Genomic DNA, 16487 nt, shown 5'->3' on the forward strand with positions numbered 1-16487 from the left:
TTGTTTAATGCTAATGTATAAAAATATAATTGAGTTTTGTATATTGATCTTATACTTTACAAGCTTGTTAAACTCATTTATTAGTTCTAATAGGGTTTCTTTTGGAGATTCTTAGGATTTTCCCTAAATGAGATCATGTCTTCTGCAAATAGAGATAGTTTTACCTATTCTTTTCAATCAAGATTTGCTTTTTTAATCTTGTTGCATAACTGCCCTCTCTAGAACCTCTAGCACAATGCTCTGGTACAGTGTTTAAAAAATGTGGACGTGTCTATCATTGCCTTATGGTTTATCTTAGGAAAAAAGCATGCAATCTTTAATTATTAAGTGTGATAATAGCTGTGCATTTCTCACAGAAGACCTTTATAAGATTGAGGGAGTTCTGCCCAATTTCTAGTTTGGCTTTTTTAAAAAAAATCTTGAAGGAGGATTGGATTTTGTCAAATGCTGTTTCTGTGTCTATTCAAATAAGTCATGATTTTTGTCTTTTATTCTATTGATATGGTGACTTTTAAAAACAGATTTTATGATTTTTGTACCAACTTTACATTTATAGGATATATTCTATTTGGTCATAATATGATCCCTTATATATGCTGGTAGGTTTGTTTTGCTAGTACATTTTTTTTGAGGATTTTTGTGTAAAAAACGTGTAGTTTTCTTTTCTTGTCATTCCTTTGTCTGCTTTTGTTAGTAGGAAAATATTGGCCTTGTAGAATTTGGGAAATATTTCTCTTTTTCTATTTTCTGTAATAGTTTGAAAAGAATTATTATTGATTCTAATTAATCATTTAAAAGTTTGGTAGAGTTTATCAGTGAATCTGAACATGTATTTTTTTCTTGTAGGAAGTTTTTTAAATTGCAAATTCAATCTCTATAGTTGTTATGGGTTTATTTTGATTCTCCACTTCTTATTTACTTTAGATAGTTTAATTCTTTCTAGGAATTTGTCCATTTCATCTAAGTATTATAATTTATTGGCAACAGTTACTCATAGCATTCTCTTATATACTTTCTTGTTTCTTTACTGTCAGAGTAACACCCACTATCTCATTCCTTACTTTAGTAATTTGAGTTTTCTGCCTTTTTTTCTCTTGGTCATTCTAGCTAAAGAGTTACGAATTTTATTGGTCTTTTCAGATAATTGATGTTTTTGTTCTCTTGATTTTCAATTTGTTGTTTTATGGCCTAGTGTAATTGTCTAACCTGGAGAATGTTCTGTGTGTACCAGTCAAGAATATCTATTCTGCCTTTTTAAGTGGAGTGTTCTATAGATGTCTATTAAGTTTATGTTCTTTATAGTGTTCAAGTCTTCTAATTCCTTGTTGATCTTCTGCTTTATTGTTCTGAATATCCTGAAAGTAGAGTGTTAAATTTTCCAACTATTATTGTTGAATTCTCCATCAGTTCAGTTCAGTTGCTCAGTCACGTATGACTCTTTGTGACCCCATGGACTGCAGCATGCCAGGCTTCCCTGTCTTTCTCCATGAAAGAAAAGAAAGTGAAGTCACTCACTCATGTCTGACTGTTTGTGACCCCATGGACAGTAGCCTATCATGTTCCTCCATCCATGGGATTTTCCAGGCAAGAGTACTGTAGTGGGTTGCCATTTCCTTCTCCAGAGGATCTTCCCAATCCAGGGGTTGAACCTGGGTCTCCCGCATCATAGGCAGAGGCTTTACCATTTGAGCCACCAGGGAAGACGTCTTTCTCCATAACTCTCTTCAATTCTACAACTTTCTCCTTCTTTCATTTAATGCTCTGCATTGGGGTGTATATATATTTACAAATTTAATACCTTACAGAAATACTCTTTTATCATTTTAAATGTTTTTCTTTATGCATAGTAAACATTTTTGTTTTAAAGTCTATTTTTTTCTAATATTATTGTAGCCACTTCAGCTTTTATACTTAATAGTGAAAAGCTGTGTGCTTTTTCCCTAATTTCTGCAAAGAGGCTATTCTCACCACTTCTATTCAATATTGTATTGTAAGTCCTAAACAGTGCAATTATGCATGAAAAAGAAATAAAATTTACATTGATTGGAAAGAGGAATAAAAAGATTCCTTATTTTCAGAAAGCATAATTGTCTAGAAAAAATTGCCAGGAATCTACAAAACCAAAACCCCTAGAAGTATCAAGTGAGTTTAACAAAAACTCAGGATATATATAGGTCAGCGCATAATAGTGACATTAAAAAAAAATTTTGTACTAGCTCCAACATTTAAACAAAATTGAAGAAATGATACAATTTATGATAACTCAAAAAGGAAAACTGTTAGGTGTGAATTTAACAACAACAACAAAATAAACAGAATCTGGATCTGCAGGTTGAAAACTATAAGACACTGATTAAAGGAAGCTAAGAAGATATATAGAAACGGAGATGATCTAGTGCTTATAGATTGGTAGAGTCCTATTAATAAGATAACAGTTATCCCAACTTATTCTATAGATTCAACATAACTTCAATCAAAATCACAACAGGATTATAGGTAGTTATAGAAAAGCTGATTCCATAATTTATAGGGAAAGTCAAAGCAATTAGAATCATCAAACCAATTTTGAAAAAGAAAAATATATTTGGAGGAATCACACTACTTGAGATTAAGATTTACTTTAAAACTACAGTTATTAGAGGGACTTACCAGGTGGCCCAGTGGTAAAGAATCTGCCCGCCAATGCAGAAGATGCAGGAAACTTGGGTTCGATCCCTTGGTTGGGAAGACCCCCTGGAGGAGGAAATGGCAACCCACTCCAGTATTCTTGCCTGGAAAATCCCATGGACAAAGGAGCCTGGCAGGCTACAGTGAATAGGGTTGAAAAGAGTTGGACACAACTGAGTGACTAAGCACACATACAGAGTTATCAGGACAGTATGATATTGGTGAAGGAGTAACACACAGATCAGTGAAAAATAATAGAGCACTCAGAAATAGACCAATACAAATACAATGAATTGATTTTTAAAGCAAAGATACAGATTCAATGGAGAAACAATTGTCCTTTTAACAAATGATATGCATACTAAAATCACTAAGAGATTCTACTACATATGTGTTAGAATAGCAAATGTAAAAGCAGTATAAACAATACCAAGTACTGGCAAAGATGTAGAGCAATTATAACTCACACATTGCTGGTGGCAACACAAAATATTATAGTCACTTTGGAAAACATTTTGGCAGTTTCTTATAAACATCTATACATCATAACCATTTATAAGCAATCTTATTCCTAGGCATTTCTTTTGAGAAATTAAAATTTATGTTCACCGAAAAGACTGATATGAATGTTATAGCTGCTTAATTCATCATCTTCAAAACTGGAAACTACCCAAATATTTTTCAATTGGTGAATAGGTAAACAATTTGCAATACATCCATATGATGAAATGCCCTTCATAAATAAAGACTAATGAATGGTTGATATATGCATCAACTTGAATGACTCTCAAAGGTGTTATCTGAAGTAAAAAAAAAAAAGCCTGTCTCCAAAGGTTACATATTCTATACTTCCATTTAGATGATATTTTAAAAAATAATAAACTAGATTGAAAGAGAACATTAGGAGTGGGAAGGCTGTGTGACTTAGGGTATCATAGGAAATTTTGGGAATTATGGGATTATTCTGTATCCTGACTATGGTTTGGTTACATGATCTATGCTGTACATACCATAAAAAGTAATTTACTGTATGTAATTAAAAAAAAACCTTTTTGTTTTGGAGTATAGCTGAATAACAAACAATGGTGTGATGGTTTCAGCAGAGCAATGAAGGGACTCAGTCTACTATATGTAATTTTTTAAAATGACAATTGTCTATGTACCAAGGTGAAATTAATGCCCATAAAATATAGTTAAATGAAAAAATAATGGTGCAAAATAATATGTATCACATGTGTTGTTTGGTAAAAATATATGTGTGTGTGTTTATTTGCATATGTATAACATATCTTTGGAAGAATAATTAAGAAATTCACTAGGTAGCTAAGGGCCAGGTGTAAGATGGAGAGTTGGACTTCCCTGGTGGTTCAGTGGTAAAGAAACAGCCTACTGATACAGGGGACATGAGTTAGATTCCTGGTCCGGGAAGATGCCACATGCCACAGGGCAACAAAGCCCAATTGCCACAACGATGAGTCTGCATGACTAGAACCCACAAGCCACAACTACTGAGCCCATGTCCTCCATCTACTGAAACCCATGCTCCACGACAAGAGGAGCCACCACAATAAGAAGCCCACTGTGTACAACCAGAGAAAGCCCATGCACAGCAATGAAGACCTAGTGCAGTCAAATTTAAATAAACAAATAAATAGATGGAGAGTTTTTATCATATATCATTTTGTCTCTTTTATGGCAATTTAAAATTATTCTTTATATCTTTATTAAAATATATGATATATAGAAAATAATACATCTAATATATTTCCCATTCTAAACAATAGAATGGGGAAGACTAGAGATCTCAAGAAATTTAGAGATAGCAAGGGAACATTTCATGCAAAGATGGGCACAATAAAGGACAGAAACAGTATGGACCTAACAGAAGCAGAAGATATTAAGAAAAGGTGGCAAGAATACACAGAAGAACTATGCAAAAAAGACCTTAATGACCCAGATAACCACGATGGTATGATCACTCACCTACAGCCAGACATCCTGGAGTGTGAAGTCAAGTGGGCCTTAGGAAACATCACTATGAACAAAGCTAGTGGAGGTGATGGAATTCCGGATGAGCTATTTCAAATCCTCAAAGATGATGCTCTTAAAGTGTTGCATGCAATATGACAGCAAATTTGGAAACCTCAGCAGTGGCCACAGGATTGGAAAAGGTCAGTTTTCATTCCAATCCCAAAGAAAGGTAATGCCAAAAATGTTTCAAATTACCACACAGTTGCACTCATTTCACACACTAACAAAGTAATGCTCAAAATTCTCCAAGCTAGGCTTCACCAATATGTGAACCGAGAACTTCCAGATGTTCAAGCTGGATTTAGAAAAGGCAGAGTAACCAGAGATCAAATTGCCAACATCCATGGGATGAAAAAACAAGAGAATTCCAGAAAAACATCTACTTCTGTTTCATTGACTAGGCTAAAGCCTTTGACTGTGTGGATCACAACAAACTGTGGAAAATTCTTTAGGAGGTGTAAATACCAGACCACCTTAGCTGCCTCCTGAGAAACCTGTATGCAGGTCAAGAAGAAACAGTTAGAACCGAACATGGAACAACAGACTGGTTCCAAACTGGGAAAGGAGTATGTCAAGGCTGTATATTGTCACTCTGCTTATTTAACTTTTATGCAGAGTACATCACACGAAATGCCAGGCTGGATGAAGCACAAGCTGGAATCAAGATTGCCAGGAGAAATATCAATAACCTCAGATACACAGATGACACCACTCTTATGGCAGAGAGTGAAGAGGAACTAAAAAGCCTCTTGGTGAAGGTGAAAGAGGAGAGTGAAAAAGCTAAGATCATGGCATCTGGTCCCATCACTTCATGGTAAATAGATGGGGAAACAGTGAGAAACTTTATTTTGGGGGAACTCCAAAATCACTGCAGATGGTGACTGCAGCCATGAAATTAAAAGACACTTGCTCCGTGGAAGAAAAGCTATGATAAATCTAGACAGAGTATTAAAAAGCAGAAACATTACTTTGCCCATAAAGGTCTGGATAGTCAAAGCTATGGCTTTTTCCGGTAGTCATTTATGGATGTGAGAGTTGGACCAAAGAAACCTGAGCGCCAAAGAATTGATGTTTCTGAGCTGTAGTGTTGATGAAGACTTTGAGAGCCCCTTGGACTGCAAGGAGATCAAACCAGTCTATCAATCCTAAATATTAATTGGAAGGACTGATGCTGAAACTCCAAAACTTCGGCCACCTGATGCAAAGAGCTGACTCATTAGAAAAGACCCCGATGCTGGGAAAGTTTGAAGGCAGGAGGAGAAGGGGACGACAGAGGACAAGATGGCTGGGTGGCATCACCCACTCAATGGACATGTGTTTGAGCAAGCTCTGAGAACGGTGAAGGACAGGGAAGCCTGGTATACTGCAGTCCATGGGGTCGCAAAGACTGAGCAACTGAACTAATTCCATTTTATTCCTCTACAAATTTAAGTGTATGCATTTTTCCTTATTGTACTTTTTACTCTCACTGTGCTTCTGTTATTTTAGTGGTAACTTCTGAATATTTCTTAATTATTTAACTTAACAATGTCTGAACTTCAAAAATATATTAACTTCTCTACCAAACAATTTTATTCTGATCTCTATCTCTTCCTGAGTTGTATAATATATTTTTTAGAATCTTTGAATCACCATTTTTTCAACCCACCACTCAATATGATTATGTTTTTAATACACACCATGGTTTTTAAATTGACATCCATGTTTATCATTTTATTTACTCTTAATTCCTTTTAGCTTTTTAGACTGTCCTTCTGGTATCATTTTCCAGATCCTGGAGTGCAGTAGTTTTCTATCTTCTCTGTCCATCAGAAACACTTTAAGGAGCTTTAAAAAAATACATAAATGCCTGACCTCACTCCTAAGCTTTAGATTAACATTAGCTGGGATAGGGATCAGCGATTGGCATTTAAAAAAGAAGAAAGATGGAAGCTCTCCTAGTTATTTTAATGGGCATCCTGAGTTGAGAACTACAGCTTTATAAAGTCCATACTTATGTTGTTTACTGCTTGTCTTCCTCATAAAAATGTAAATTACAACAGTGAAAGGACTTTTACCCACTCTTTTATTTATGCTTTTATCTCTACTGCCCGGAACAGTGGCAATCACATGATAGCTGACCATCAAATGTTTGTTGAGTGAATGAAAGTACTAAGAATAGTATACATGGCAGAAGCAGAGAAGGGGAGCAGTTGTCTGGTTTTGTTTAAGGAGTGAAACAAAGCATCAGCAAGGTTTTGAGCTGACTTTTGAAAGATGAATATGAGTTAGCAGAGTGTGAAAGCACAGAAATATGAGATCTTAGTGCACTTTCCAAATTATAAGCAGCTGTATGAGACCTGGATTCAGGGAGAAGCTGTGTGATGAGAGATGGAGTGAGAAAGAGACAGAGTTAGACTGTCAAGACTTTTGTATATCATGGTTGGCATTTGGGGGAGAAACATGGAAGGTCTGAGCTAAGTGATCCTGATAAATGAGAAGTGGATGAAGTCTGTAAATGTCCAGTGAGTTCTCCTATAATGGCAACCTTCTCCCTTTTCACTACGTAATGTAACCCCGATAGTACATTCCTCTCTCACTTTATTGTTGTTCAGTGTCTGTCTCTTTTGTGACCCCCATGAACTGTAGCCTTCCAGGCTCCTCTGTCCATGGGATTTCCCAGGAAAAAATACTGGAGAAGGTTGTCATTTCCTTCTTCAGGGCATCTTCCCAACCCAGGAATCAAACCCTCATCTCCGGCATTGGCAAGCAGGGTTCTTTACCACTGAGCCACCAGGGAAGTCCCACTATTCCACTTACTTGGTTTATTTCTACACTGTACTTGTCACCTTTTAGCATATATTTCTAAAATATTTTATTATTTATGACACAAGAATGAAAGTTCTGTTAGAGCATAAATTTTAGTCACATTTCTATCCTCAGGGCCTGGTGCATATTAATTAAATTTTTTGAATGAAATAATCAAAATTTTGATTGCAGAGGGCACCAAGGAAAATGCTCAGGTTTCACTGCCTCTGGATTTATAATAATCCATTGTGTTTTTCTTTCCAGCTCAATTCCAATCAAATTAATTCTTAATATAAACCCCCTCATTTTCTGTATTTGGTCACTGATTACCACAATAGCCTCTAAACCAACCTCTCTGCCTCAAGGTTGCACTTGCTGCTGGTTAGTCGCTCAGTCATGTCCTACTCTTTGCAACCCATGTACTGCAGCATGCCAGGCTTCCTCATCCTTCACTATCTCCCACAGTTTACTCAAACTCAGGTCCATTGAGTCAGTGATGCCATCCAACCATCTCTTCCTCTGTCATCCCCTTCTCCTCCTGCCTTGAATTTTTCCCAGCATGAGGGTCTTTTCCAGTGAATCGGCTCTTCGCATCATGTGGCTGAATTATTGGAGCTTCAGCCTCAGCATCAGTCCTTCCAATGAATATTTAGGGTTGTCCCTTAGGATTGACTGGTTTGATCTCTGCTGTCCAAGGGACTGTCAAAAGTCTTCTCCAGTACCAAAGCTTGAAAGCATCAATTCTTCAGTGCTCAAACTTCTTTATGGTTCAACTCGCCCATCCATATATGACTACTGGAAAAACCAGACAGATATTTTTGTCAGCAAAGTGATGTCTTTGCTTTTAACATGCTGTCTAGGTAAGTTATAGCTTTTCTTCCAAGGAGCAACTGTCTTAATTTCATGGCTGCAGTCACCATCTGCAGTGATTCTGGAGCCCAAGAAAATAAAGTCTGTCAGTGTTTCCATTTTTCTCCCTATCTATTTGCCATGAAGTTATGAGGCCAGATGCCATGATCTTAGGTTTTTGAATGTAAAGTTCTAAGCCAGCTTTTTCACGCTCCTCTTTCACCTTCATCAAGAGGCTTTTTAGTTCCTCTTCACTTTCTGCCATTAGGGTGGTGTCATCTGCCTATCTGAGGTTATTGATATTTCTTCAGGCAATGTTGATTTGAGCTTGAGCTCAACCAGTCTTGCATTTCCCATGATGTACTCTGCATATAAATTAAATAAACAGGGTGACAATATACAGCCTTGATGTACTCCTTTGCAATTTTCAACAAGTTTGTACTAGCACAACCCATTTTCTATATTTTGATTTGAAACATTACTACATTTTTTCTTATTTAAAATTGTCTTTGATTTTCTGTTTTCCTCATAATTAAGCTCAAACTCCATAACATGGCATGCAAGGTTCTTCCTTGTCTGCTCTCTTACATTCAGCCTTCATCTCTCATCACTGCTTCTTTCACAGTATACTTCAAATCCACTATCTTTCTTCCTTTCCATTCATCCATTCCATCATGTATTCAACATTAAACAAGTCTTCACTGAGTACCCTCTAGTATATAAGGAGTATTTTAGATTTTAATTATTCACCAGTCAATGGAGTGGCCATAGTTTCAACACTGTCTTCTCTTCATCTATTATTATTGTCACATTATAGTGCTACTAGTTCTTTATGTGTTCATTTCCCTCACTGATTGGAGGGTCTTGAAATCCAGGATTATATCTTAATCTTCTTCATATGGACAATATCAGAAACAGAACCTTACACCAAGTGGTTGTTCAAAATCTGTTGGTTGAATGACAAAATATGAGTTAAATGCTGAAATGAACTATACAAATACTAGCAAAAGTAAAGACCTTGTGCTAGCCTTTGTCATTGCCCTGACCACATTTTGGTCACTTATTCATTCCACAAGCATCTATAATCACCTATTTTATGCTAGACTCTTATGTGTTTAAATGTTGCCTTAGCCCCTAGGCTGTGGGCTTCTAGTGCCATGTCTCTGGGTCTAACGTAGTATTTGGTACACTTGCAAACTGGCTGAAAATAACCACAAAAGAGAAGAACTGGGGTACAGATTTTGGCCCTAGAGGAGTTTTCTGGAGGTAACAGCAATAGGTAACTCAATATTGAACTTTTAACCAAAGTAAGGCTTATTTTTATTATTGAAACTTTTTGTCAATTATCATTGTCTTCATTTGGGTGGGAGGGGTATAAAAGTACACAAGAATGCTTTCTAAATGAGTTCACTTTCTTTTGCAAATTTTAAGTATGGAATGTTACTCTCTGGATACCATTCCAAGACGGAAATGATTCAGATTTAAGACTTTTTAAAGATCTTGAAATTTTTTTAAATTTATTTATTTTAATTGGAGGCTAATTACATCTTGAAATTTTTATACTAGTAATTAAAATGAACTTATTTTTTAATTCCAGAAAGCAGTTAATCAGTATGATAAATATGTAGCTGCAGACATCCGAGAGTTAAGGAAGTAACAGTACTTGAACGTCTGAATCAGCAAGGCGAGGTGACAAATAGGATACATAGAGTTTGGCAGAGATGCTACAGTTCCTGGGATGACTAGGGCTAGTAGGATTTTTAAAAAGTTACTGATTCCTTCTTCCAGAGATTCTACGTCACTATCCAGGTGCGCATCTGGTGAGAGAGCCATTGAGATACAATATTTCAAAAGCTTGCTAGAAAGGCACAGGAAGTTGTCTGGAGTGAAGGCGGAGGTGGGGGCGGGGAGTGATGGGGGCGGGGGTGAGGGTGTGGCGTCCTGGGCAAAAGCTTCCGCCAAACAAAAGAAATTAGCACTTCCGGTCACGCCTTCATCTTGTCGCGGCGTTCTTCACCAAGGTGAGTGTAAAGAAAGGGACTGATAATTTTCACAAGTGAGTCCCCAAACACTTCAGGAACGCTTTCCTCTTTGTTTCGCCACGAGGTGGAAAGAATTAATCTCCAGGGTACATTGAAGGATGTTTCTGACGCTTGTGGTTCTGATCTCTGTCTTCACTCTCTCACTCCTCAGGAGATGGCTGGCCGTCATCCCCTCCTTCTGACTCTTATGGTCCTTTTATCCCTGATTATTCTTCACTTCACCTCTTAATCTCGAATCCTCTTCCCGGTCTTTATGAACTTGGGTCATTCCCTGTACCATCGATTTCTTTCCTACCTCTTACTCCCACCTTCCACCCCGCCCTCTTCTTAGCTTCAGAACTTTTGCTACCCTCTTCCCCGACTCTGGCTTCCCTGATGGCTCAGACGGTAAAGTGTCTACCTGCAATGCGAAAGACCTAGGTTCGATCCCTGGGTCGGGAAGATCTGCTGGAGAAGGAAATGGCAACCCACTCCAGTACTCTTGCCTGGAATATCCCATGGACGGAGGAGCCTGGTAAGCTACAGTCCATGGGGTCGCAAAGAGTCGGAAACGGCTGAGAGACTTCTCTTTCTTTCCCCTAGTCTGAGCCTACATTCTTCCCTTTTTTTCCCCTTTAGACCCCAGTATTTTACTCCCCTGAAGACTTCTGATTCTCTTTGGTCCTGCTTCTGCGGAGGACAGTGAATTATTTATTAATACTTTATAAAATTAGGTGTGACTTCAATTTCAAGGGCAAGGCTGTTTTTGTTGTTTTTAAAAATCAGCAATGGAGCAGAAAATTTTTAGAGCTCTCAGAGACGTAGGAACTTGTTCAGATTATGTACTTGTATTTATTTATTACCCTAAACGAAATCCCATATCAGATATTGCACTGGTTTCAGCCTATGACATAAAAAAATGTTGGTATACAACTGAATCTCCAAATTTTGAGTGACAAACATAGTGAGTTTTGCTTATAACTTGGTGTCAGCTTTAGAAGATGGAAGCTTTCCCATCTTTAGAATTTCTCACAGGGCAGAAATGGTTGACAGATATGACATCCAATCACAAATTTATTAATTCATGTGAGTTGGGTTTATTATGTAAATCTTTTCCTGTTGTTCAGTAGCAACATTGAAGAGCAAGTTGACAGATTTTTCAGACAAAGATTTTTTTTTAGGAGCTATGCATGTATTATCTATTTGGTGTAATATGAATTTTGTCTTTTTCATTTGTTGCAATGTGAATTTACGTTTTTGCACCATTTATCATGTCTAAACTGTCTTGCAAGACTGTTCATTAATTATCACAATTTATTATTTCAATTACAAGAGAGAGAAAAGTAAATTTATAATGAGGGTGAGGGGTATTTCAGGTTATAAAGCGGAATTTAGCAGTCTCCTTGAACAAGCAACTTATTCCCTCTTCTGTAAGGTGTTAGACTTGCCAAAATAACGGATGATTAAGTATAGTTGAGAGACAATGAGTGAATATAAAATAAATATATAATAGGTTGTGATAGAGATGGTTGTACTATGTTAGATAGGAAAGGCAGAAAGGCCTCCTTGGTATTGTGACATTTGAGCAGAAATCTAAAGGAAAAGAGGGCACAGACTATACATATATGAGTGGGAAGCCAGGATATATTTATGACAGTGGCTTTGCATTTGTTGGTCATTTTGCTTCCAACATTCGCTCTTCTTCCCTCTGCCTGTGGTCACTAGCCAATGGCAACCCATTCCAGTATCCTTACCTGGAAAATCTCATGGACAGAAGAGCCTGGTGGGCTGCAGTCCATGGGGTCGCAAAGAGTCGGGCACGACTGGGTGACTAACACTTACTGTCTACTCGAATGATCTAATCTGTCCATGTAAGTTCCCCATATTGTCTTTCTCCTGACTAGCTTGTTGCTACCATTTAGATGAACTGTCAGTTACCAGCCCCTCTGGGAAGACACATCTGCCTCTATCCTGACCTCTTCCTCAGTGTGTTAATTTGTGGTGCATTGTATGCTATCCTACAGCATATTTGCTTTCCTCTCTCACTGCTCTTTTCACTGTGTGTTCATAATGTTGCCCATAAATGTTTGGTGTGGTAAATTGAAATGAATTTAGTGCCTGTCTTTATATACAACCTTTTTAATGTAGTTGGCTCCCTAATTAATGTTCAGAACCACTGTTTAAAGTCAGTATCATCATTGTCATTTTCCTGATGACAAAACCCAGACTCAGGTGGGTAGTAACTTGCTAAATGGTAGTGGAGTTAATGGAGTTAAAATCTGTCAGATACTCAGTCCTGGCCTGATCGTCTCTTTCTCTCTCTCTGTCTCTGTTTATTAATGAGAAGTAGAAAATACTCAGAATATTTTATTAGACATAGTCTGGATATAAAAATTTCATTTTGTAAGCTTTCTTTCACAAGTCTAATTATATCAGGTACTTGATTTACGTCCTAGTTATAAATGTTAAGAGCTGAAAAGTGTGATGACTTTTTACTTGAAATTTTTTCCCATTTTCAAACTTTTTATTCTTTTTTTCCTTTTTAATTGGGGTATGAATACATAAGGGTACAACTGAAAGCATTGTCACCACTGTGTAACCTACCACATGATCCAGCAATTCCACTCATGGTATATATCTGGAAAAAGTGAAAACACTAATTTCAAAAGGTGTGTGCACTCCAGTGTTCTTAGCAGCACTATTTACAATGGCCAGGATATAGAAACGACCCAAGTGTCCATCAGCAGATGAATGGATAAAGATATGGTGTATATGTACAATGGAATATTGTTGTTTAGTTGCTAAGTCGTGTCCGACTCTTTTGCTACCCCCTGTACTGTAGCTCGCCAGGCTCCTCAGTCTGTGGGTATTCCCAGCAAGAATACTGGAGTAGGTTGCCATTTACTTCTCAAGGGGATCTTCCTGACCCAGGGATCCAAATCGCATCTCCTACATTGGCAGGCAGATTCTTTACCACTGAGCTAGCAGCGAAGCCTCACAATTACTCAGCCTTAAAAAAGAATGAAATTCTGCCATTTGTAGCAGTGTTGTATGGACCTAGAGAATATTATGCTTAGTGAAACAGAGAAATACAGATACTTTATGGTATCACTTATATTTGGAATCTAAAAAATAATACAAATGAATATATATAGCAAAACAGAAACAGATTTGGTGATACAGAAAACAAACTAGTGGTTACCAGCAGGAAGAGGGGCAAATAGCAGGTATGGGATTAAGAGATACAAACTGCTATGTATAAAATAGATAAGCAATAAGGATATATTGTATAGCACATGGATTTATAGGTATTATATTGTAATAATTTTTAATGGAGTATAATCTGAGTCACCATGCTATACACCTGAAACTAATATAATATTGTAAATCAACTATAAATTCATGTTGGGCTTCCCTGGTGGCGCATTGTTAAAGAATCTGCCTGCCAGTGCAGGCAACGCAGGTTCGATTCTTGGTCCTGGAAGATCCGCTGGAGAAGGAAATGGCACCTTGCTTCAGTATTCTTGCCTGGAAAATCCCATGGATAGGGGAGATTGCAAAAGAGTGGGACACAACTTAATGACTAAACAACAGCATACTCCATTAAAAAAAAAAACAATTAAAAGTATCTGAAATCCCTTGAATATATTTCCCTACCAGTTACAATCTAAACCCCAAATTAACCACATCTTGGCTTCTATCACTGTATAATAATTTTCCCGTTTTAGGACTTTATAAAAATTTGGTATGTTTTTGTGTGTGTTTGACTTTGGCTTAAGATTTTGTTTCTGATACTGATCCAAGTTATCGAGTGTAGTAGTAATTCCTTCATTCTTATAGCTCTGTATTCCATTGTGTGAATATGCCACAACTGATAGGCATTTTGGTTGTTTACATCTTTGGTCTGCAAATAGTATTATAAACATTCTAGAACACGTCTTTTGGTGATATATATACACAGATTTCTGTTGAACATATATCTAAGAGTAGAATTGATGAATTCATAGGTTATGGATAAGATTAGCTTTAGTAAGTATTGCCAACCAGTTTTCCAAAGCAGTTGTACTAAAAAAAAACTGCTAATAGAAAAACTTTTAAGAGTTCCAATGCTCTAGAATATTGCCAACACTTACTGTGTTGTCTTTTTAAGGAAAAAATATGTAATCATTCTAGTGGTTATTAATGGTATCTTGTGGTTTTAGTTTGCATATCTCTGCTGATCAGTGTGCATCTTTCCCTGTTTGTTGGCCTGGATATCTTGTTTTCAAGGTACCTATTCAAGTCTTTTGACCACTTTTTCTCCTGGACCATCCTTTTCTTATTGTTCTGTAGAAGATCTTTCTTTAGTAAGGATATGAATACTTTGTTAGATCTGTTTATTGCAGATTTCAATTGCTTCCACTTTCAGACTCTTAATGGTGTCTTTTGATGAACTGAATACAACCACATTTTGGAGATATTGCAGGTTTGCTTCTACCATTGCAGTAAAGTGAGTATCACAATAAACAAGTCATACAAATTTTTGGGTTTCAAGTGCGTTTAAAAGTTAATTTTGCACTATGCTGTAGTCAGGTAAGTGTGCAATGCATGCATGCTCATTCGTTAAGTCTTGTCCAACTCTTGGCGACCCCATGCACTATAACCCGCCAGATTTCAGGCAAGACTACTGGAGTGGGTTGCCGTTTCGTCCTCCAGGGGATCTTCCCAACCCAAACCTGTGTCTCCTGCATTGGTCACCTGGGAAACTCCAAGTGTGCAATAGCACTGTTTAAAAAAGAATATACCTTAATTAAAAAATACTTTATTACTAAAAAGTGTTAACCATCATCACGCAGGGTTGCCACAGACCTTTAATTTGTAAAAAATGCAGTATTTGTGAAGCACTGTAAAACAAGATATGCTTGTATCTCAATTTTAATATTGTTGAGTTCATAATTTTTCCTCTATATGGGTAGTGCTTGTTTGTCCTGGTTAAGAAATCTTTGCCTTTCTCAAAGGCATAGAGATATTTTTCTATGTGATGTTATTGTTTAATCTCATTTATATTTCTAGTTCATTTGATATTGATTTTATTGTATGTTGCCAGTATGAGATATGGATAAAAGCCCATTGTTTTGTTGTTGTTGTTGTTTTGAAACAGACATCCAGCAATTCAATACAATTTATTGAAAAGATCATCCTTTCCTTCTAGCATCATCATCTGTTTCATAAATCAGATGATTAGGTTATATATGTGGGTTTGTTTCTGGATTCATTTCATTTTGGATTTTTTATTCTTGTATGAGTACCACTGTCATAATTAATGTAACTTTATAATGTATCTTATATATGGTCAGTAAGTCCTACAGTTTTGCTCTTTTTCTTTAATAATGCTTTGGTTATTCTTGGCCTTTTGAATTCCATATACATTTTTTAAAAATAGTTGATATATTTATTTTAATTGGAGGCTAATTACTCTGCAGTATTGTAGTGGTTTTTGCCATACATTGACAGGAATCAGCCACAGGTGTACATGTGTCCCCTATCCCGAACCCCCTTTCACTCCTCTCCCCATCCCAGCCCTCTGGGTTGTCCCAGTGTACTGGCTTTGAGTGCCCTGCTTCATGCATCAAACTTGGACTGGTGATCTATTTCACACATGGTAATATACATGTTTCAATACTATTCTCTAAAATCATCCTATCCTCGCCTTCTCCCACCGAGTCCAAAAGTCTGTTCTTTATATCTGTGTCTCTTTTGCTGTCTCACATATAGGGTCATTGTTGCCATCTTTCTAAATTCCATATATATGCATTAATATACTATATTGGAGTTTTTCTTTGTGGCTTACCTCACTCTGTATAATAGGCTCCAGTTTCATCCACCTCATTACAACTGATTCAAATGCATTCTTTTTAATAGCTGAGTGATATTCTATTGTGTATATGTACCACAGTTTTCTTATCCATTCATCTGCTGATGGACATCTAGGTTGCTTCCATGTCCTAGCTATAGTAAACAGTGTTGTCATGAACATTGGGGTACACGTGTCTCCTTCAATTCTGATTTCCTCGGTGTGTATGCTGAGCAGTGGGATTGCTAGGTCAAATGACAGTTCTATTTCCAGTTTTTTAAGGAATCTCCACACTGTTC

The 16487-nt window shown here is 36.9% G+C and overlaps 1 protein-coding gene across 1 annotated transcript in view; it reads left to right on the top strand.

Annotated features, from left to right (window-relative positions):
* The first annotated feature begins 10331 nt into the window (after positions 1–10331).
* Positions 10332–16487, top strand: part of MAGED1 (MAGE family member D1) — an 84231-nt gene continuing 78075 nt past the window's right edge. Inside the window, exon 1 of the mRNA XM_052663054.1 lies at positions 10332–10355. The gene's annotated coding sequence lies outside the window, so the exon portion shown is untranslated. The remainder of the gene's footprint in view (positions 10356–16487) is intronic.

Source organism: Budorcas taxicolor, chromosome X, assembly GCF_023091745.1.
Source record: "Budorcas taxicolor isolate Tak-1 chromosome X, Takin1.1, whole genome shotgun sequence".
Lineage (NCBI taxonomy): Eukaryota > Metazoa > Chordata > Mammalia > Artiodactyla > Bovidae > Budorcas > Budorcas taxicolor.